We start from the raw sequence: 6,474 nt of genomic DNA, 5'->3' as shown, positions 1-6,474 counted from the left end.
CCACTCATCCCAACCGGTCGAGGCAGAAGGCCGCCCACCAAGAGCCGGGGTCTGTCGGAGGTTTCTTCCATTAAAGAGAGTTTTTCCTCCCCTCTGTCTCCAAGTGCTTGCTCAAGGGGGATTTGTTGGGTTTTCCCTATGTAATAATATTGATAACAGTACGGTCTAGACCTTACTTTGTAAAGTGTCCTGAGATGACTTTTGTTGTGATTTGGTGCTACTATATACAAATAAAATGATTTGATTTGATTTGATTTGATGTGCCTGCTGAATATAGTCAAAACCTTGTAAAACCGCCAGTGTTTCTATTCACAATTCTATTTATTGATGCATTTTTCCAGCACAAACCACACTCTCACTCTTATTTCCATGGTATGGTGAAGCTTGGTGGCTCAGTTCATGTAACTGACAAGTCATTAGCTTATTACGTTGCAATGGAGGATTAACTTTTTTCCCCCACCACCATTCAGTAAAAAATATGGCACAAAGCTCGTATGGCTAACTTTCAAAACAGCTTGCTAGTGTTGAGTTCCTGTAGGCTGGAGATACACTTTACTATGGTTAAAAAGCTTCTTGTCTCATTAAGCTGTTATCTATAATCTTATTGCTCTAAAATGTCTCTTGGTCTCCCATGAGTGCAGATCTATTTGTATTTATTCCCACAGTTCAGCTGCATATGTTCATTGACAAAGCACACCACAGGTAGATTGCCTTGTGAATTATTAAATAAGCCAGATTGCCCCATCACAGTAGAAGAATGTGAGCAGCAGTGATTTACCATAAAGAAATTGGAGCAGAGAGATTAGAAAACTAAAACCATGTCATGGGGTGGAGATGTCTCAGGAAAGACGGAGAGCAGATAACAGCCCCGCTCTTTTATTCATTTTGGAAGGGAAAGATGAGCAACTGAATAATTTCTAATCTTCTTTGAGGTCATGCAACAGAGGACAGGAGAGGAAAAAATGTTTATTTACAATCTGCACTGTGGCAGCGGAGACCGGCGTCCCTGCAGCAAGCTGAGGTGCAGCAGAGAGATATGGCCTGGATCAAAGTGTTGAGGATGTTAGAGGAGAAATGGAATCTCATTTTGGGGTGATGGTTTTCTCTCCACGCTGTGGCAGCTGCGTCCGCTCTGCAGGAGTCCACTGCTGGCCTGCAGAGACAGAGAAAAGGCCTTTATCAATCCTTTGCCAACACTTGGATTGTTACTGTTCTTTTTGTGCCTTTTTTGTTATATTTTCCCTTTTTATCTTGCATTATATTCAGCTGGCCTTTGACCTCTTTTTCTTGCTACTTCACCTCTATCTTACCTGTTTCTGCTTCTGTACTGGCATCTTTTTGATTCTTTCCTGATAAAACAGGCCAGTGTTCCGGTACATCTCGCTTTAGGATATTTCCCTCTGCTTTACTGAAGCTGTTCAAACCTTCAGAGTGGAGCGGAAAGTTTATGGAATAGTACCACAGCAAACAAGGCACCTTCATGTGGCCCCTGCAGTGGGGCTGGTGTTCAATCAAGCTCCTGGCTTGAACTCCCAGCAGGCCCATGCTCCCCTGACCCTCACCATCTGTGGAAATAGCTATAGGCTACCTGTCCTTGAGCTCAGTCCAGGTTATTCAGCAGCATGGGTTTAGCTGACAATGCTATTTCACAGAATATATAGCCTACATACAAGCACACACAGGATAGACATTCTCACTACACACATACAGCTGGGAGGAATGCAGGAGCTCTCCCTTTTGTGCTCTGAAATGATCAAGGAGCCTAAAAGTGCAAATGACAGAGAAGACAACAGCGTGACCATGGGCAGGCATCCAATTTAGCTTTCAGACCTTTAACAGATCAAGAGAAATATCATTCAATACAATCTGACACAAAAATGCTCAACTCTACCCAAATATATATATATATAAACATATTTAAAACTCCTACCTTGACTCTTGTAGCAGAAAAAAATGAACCAAAGCCAGAACAGCAAGTGTTTTTCTAATGGTTCTCATCCGTTACCACAGTTTTAACTTTGAGTGCTGCAGTTATCCATCCAGCCCGCAGTCGCGGCTGCTGCTCTGCTCTTCATCACAGGGCCCTGACCACAGAGAATGTCTTATCAGTGCCGTGTGTGCCACCGATCTTAAGCCTGTGCTGATGGATTTAGCTGCATGCTCAATGGCTGAGTTTTAGGCAGATTCATATCAGGGTGATTGAATGAGCTGGGGCTTTAGCTGGCTACTGTTAGCGCTGTTGGTGCTGTTATTACTTAGGCAAGGGGAGTGGGTGACACTATAGCTGTGGTGATGGATCGAGAAGTTGAGATTTCCCTGAAGGAAAAAAGAGAGATAGAAAACAGAGCGATAGAAAACAGTGGGAGGAGGAGAATAAAAATAGCAAGTTGTTTATACAGTATGTGTGGAATGGGTTTTAGGTATACATACAATTCTTTGCATGCTAAATAGATTTCTCTCATTATAACCTCAAGTGTAGACCTCTTAAACTCAAAATATTGTTGCTTCTTAAGTAGCAAGATTTACTATAAATATCTCTAAAGGGAAAACATAATTGCATGTGAAGTATGACACAAATCAATACAATTGTCATGCATGGGACAGTCTGCAGCACCACGAGTTTGGGTTGGTGAGAGGAAACATCATCATATCAGAAATGGATTTTTTAAAATCTCACTTTAAATGCCATTAGGGTGGCACCAGAATGCTAAAACTGTAGCTAGAATGTTTTTCTTAATGTGAATGTGGAAAAGTTGTATCAGTGACTTGGGGGAAACAATAGATGAAAAATGACTGAGGAGGAATATTTTGACATTTTGCTTATTTTCTTTCCTATCAAGTTACATAAGAAGACTGATACTAATCTAGATCAGTTAGCTTAGCATTGCATAAAGACTGGAGGCAAGAGAAAACTGCTAGCCTGAATTTCTCCAAAGTCCAAACATCTCTCCACCAACAATCCAAAGCTCATGAAATTCATATTTAAAAAGGAATACTGACTTTACTTAACTCCAAGGCAAAGGTTCTTGTTTGTTTCCTTGATGTGATGTGAGAATGCTCTTCTGTTACACAGCTCTGGAAGCAATTTAGTAAAATGTAACTTGAACTTAAACCAGATGGAATTAATATTTTGTATGTGTAAACTTGCAATGTTAAAACAATGTGACAATGTGCATAAATATGCAGCTCACCCCAGCTGTACAGAGTTTTATAGTGAGTTTCCACTCATTGTTTAATATTCTGGCCTACAGCTTTACTATTCTTGCTCACTCTCACTTTTCTGAGAAAAGGTTGTTGAGTCACTGTTGCTACTGTAGCTCACGCAGGCACATTTAGCAGCGAGGTTGTAAACATACCCGTCACCCAGTATAGCCTCATGAGCTAATGCAGACTGTTCGGTTTTGCTTTTCCACAGTATTTTTATGTGTCCATCTCTGTTTAGAGGAGGGCAGGGCTGCTTCCTCACACACTCTCATGTACACAGACGCAGCTGAGCAAGGATCACAGTTTCCCATTGTGCAACAGTCAAAGACATAGTAATGGACGACAGCCATGTGAGCACTCCTCGCTTCCTCCTCACGTTCATGGAACTTGATTACGGTACTACCTCCTGAGGCGTGTCAATATTTAGCTCCCAGAATGCACCTCCAAAGTGGACGAATGGCAGTGGAAACAAACACAGAACCTGGGATGAGGGTTACTGTACATATTTCATCAGTTAGAGCCATGTGCATGAGCCAATAACTACCTTCAGTAGTTGGTAGAGACCAAAATCGAGCTGAAAGAGGATGAATAATGAACTCACAGTACATTAATAAGATGGAGCTACATGTGGCTCTATTGTAGAGACCAAAATCGAGCTGAAAGAGGGTGAATAATGAACTCACAGTACATTAACAAGATGGAGCTACATGTGGCTCCATCTTGTGTGTTCAGAACCTTTTACTGCTGGCCTATATTTACCAAAAACATCCGTTCTGGTACTAGTTATCTCTGATCTACAACAGCTGGGAAATAGATGGAAACCTTAACATTCTCTCACACTTTATCAATGATACAGTACCTATAAACATATACTGACAAAGGGGATATCTGTGGCTTAGGACTGTTTATGTAACTGTTGTGTATGGGCATGAGCGCTTTGAGGAAATAGGATCTTTACTTATCTGGCTTATCTATGTTTTGCTCCCTATCTCTCTCTATTTTTTTTTTTGTTTTTACTGCAGCCCTTCATGAGGTTGGAGTTTTGACCACTGACAGCAGAATCTGACCACCAATCAAAGTTTGAGTTTACCCTGAATAACCTGTGGGCCAAAAGCAGAAGAGTGGCAGTGGTACATGGAAGGTGTTAAGAGAAGGGTGTTGTATGATACAGACCGAAGTGAAGCAAATCTCTGGGATTAGGCCAACTGGGCTCAGACATACCCCAAAGGAGGACCACAGGGATGGAAGGAATGCTATTTGCCCAGGTCAGCCATGGGATTGGATATCGCCTAAACCCATAGCACATATCACTGCACCAGAAAGTGACAGAGAGAGGTAGAACAGGGTAGCAGAATGGATAGAGGCAGTTCAAATGAAATGGATGGAGTGCCTGAGACAATAATCAAATAATAAAGGATACAAATAATCTCAAAGTCATTTATTCAACTGTTGAGTGAAAGAATGTGTCAGGTGAAGTAGTGATCTAATCATCACTGCCAGGAAGCTGCAGAAACAGCTATTGTGCCATGCCAGCCAATCACGGGTGCAATCATGCAATCAGCACACAGCCAATCATACTGTATGAGCATATCATCATTTTAAATCTCTACTCATGATGCCTTTATTTTAAATTAAATAAGATAACAATCCTAGACTAGCAAATCAAAACTCAAATAACCAGTAACAGTTAACAGGACAGTTTAGCTGGCTAACATAGTTTAAATTAGTTAAACCCAGAGGGCCATGGTAAAAATGCTCCCTTTGTTAACAGCTGCATTAATCTATATATTCATCAAATCACTCAAATAATTATTACTCATCTCTGCATGTTCGCACAGCTCTGTGGAGTGGTTTAGTAATCTGCAGCTTATTGTTTTGATTTTATGGGCCACAGTTTTACTGGTTGCTTCCAGCAGATGTTTTTAGTGAGAAAGTTCTGTTAATTCCACTCCGAGCCACCAGCCCTGTGCCAAACGGCAGACAGACAGAGTTGCCAACAAACTCGTGAACGCAGTGGAACATTTGGAAGCTAAGGACACCTTTAGAGTTTGTTTTTTTTCCCCAGAGGATGGTGGAGATCAAATAGAACTAATAAGAGAATACTGGACCTGTATTGGCTGGGGCTAGTAACACAGCTCCAAATGAATGCTAATACTGCTCAGTGTCTGCTGGATGTGATAGACACTTGTTTGCCAAAAAACACTACTGAAATAATCCTGTTAAAAATGCAATAGAAACACCAAATGGCTTTTTAAGTCCTGCTGGCATGGAGGTTAGCTAGCTATGAGTATGTGCACCTGTTGAACAAGCCAAGCTGAAGCTGCACAAGGCTATGTTGTGGAAGACAGATCCAAAACAAAACGTTTCATCAAGAGATATTAGACAGATGATAAACTCTTTTCCAGGCTTTGCACATAGCTTATGCATAAAGAATAGCATATCTGACTTCAAAGCATTTTTTCAGTTGCTTCAGTGTTTCGTCTCTTTTTGACCAGAATGTGTTAGAGGCCCCCTCTGCTGTGACTCTAACTTTTAACTTTATTCTCCTCTTTTTTTGGCCATTCTCATTCAATTGATAGAAATATGTGAGTGCACTTGCATCTGATAAAGTCTGGAGTAACCAGCTTTTGTGCGATGTGAACAAATGCGGAATAAGAAAGAAATCCATCGTATCATGCTCTCGAGTGTTTGCTCCCAGAGCATGTAACGTCTGTGCTGGGAGCCTTTTTCATTACCCAGTCTATCAGCATGGCAAATAAGAGCTGTGACCCCTCCTGACCTGGCCCCTGACTCAGATAAGCACTGCAAGCACAGTGTGAAGTGGCTCAGGCAGTTGCGGTCACACACCACAGAGCACACTAAGCCCGCCCTCATGCCACACTGAGAGACGCCACCCGCACTCTTGAAATGGTCTGAGTGTTTGTGTGTGTGCGTATGTGTGGTAAATGTCTGTGCGAGTGGGTGTTTATGTGTGAGTACACTTGTCTGCACACATGCATGTCACTTCCTATTTGTTGTTGTGATGTGTTTTCTCTCACCTTTATCCGCCGCGTTCCCCCAGCATACCATCAGAGCACTGACAGACACATTACTCTCTGTGCTATATAGCCACGGTGGAAACGAGGTAAACAAAGCCTGCAAAAGAAGAAGTAATGTTTCTCTTTTATGGTCTACAATTTTTCACGGGCTTTAGGAAAGACTACACCTAAATTATTAGAAAGGCCTGTCGCAATGGCTGGTGAGGCGGGGATTTTTTCTGTGTCGGTTGCT

The 6,474-nt window shown here is 41.8% G+C and overlaps 1 long non-coding RNA gene across 1 annotated transcript; it reads right to left on the bottom strand.

Moving 5' to 3' along the window:
• Window positions 1-837: 837 nt before the first annotated feature.
• On the bottom strand, window positions 838-2,296 carry LOC109963797 (uncharacterized). The gene is made up of 3 exons (XR_002275441.1): window positions 1,931-2,296; window positions 1,311-1,424; window positions 838-1,153 (listed from the first exon to the last, which is right to left on the bottom strand). It is a non-coding gene; the product is annotated as an uncharacterized LOC109963797 (long non-coding RNA).
• Between the last annotated feature and the right edge of the window lie 4,178 nt (window positions 2,297-6,474).

Source organism: Monopterus albus, unplaced genomic scaffold (genome assembly GCF_001952655.1).
Source record: "Monopterus albus unplaced genomic scaffold, M_albus_1.0 scaffold79.1, whole genome shotgun sequence".
Taxonomy (NCBI): Eukaryota; Metazoa; Chordata; class Actinopteri; order Synbranchiformes; family Synbranchidae; genus Monopterus; species Monopterus albus.
Note: the sequence above shows the minus strand (reverse complement) of the source record. Positions and strands in the feature narration are given on the sequence as shown.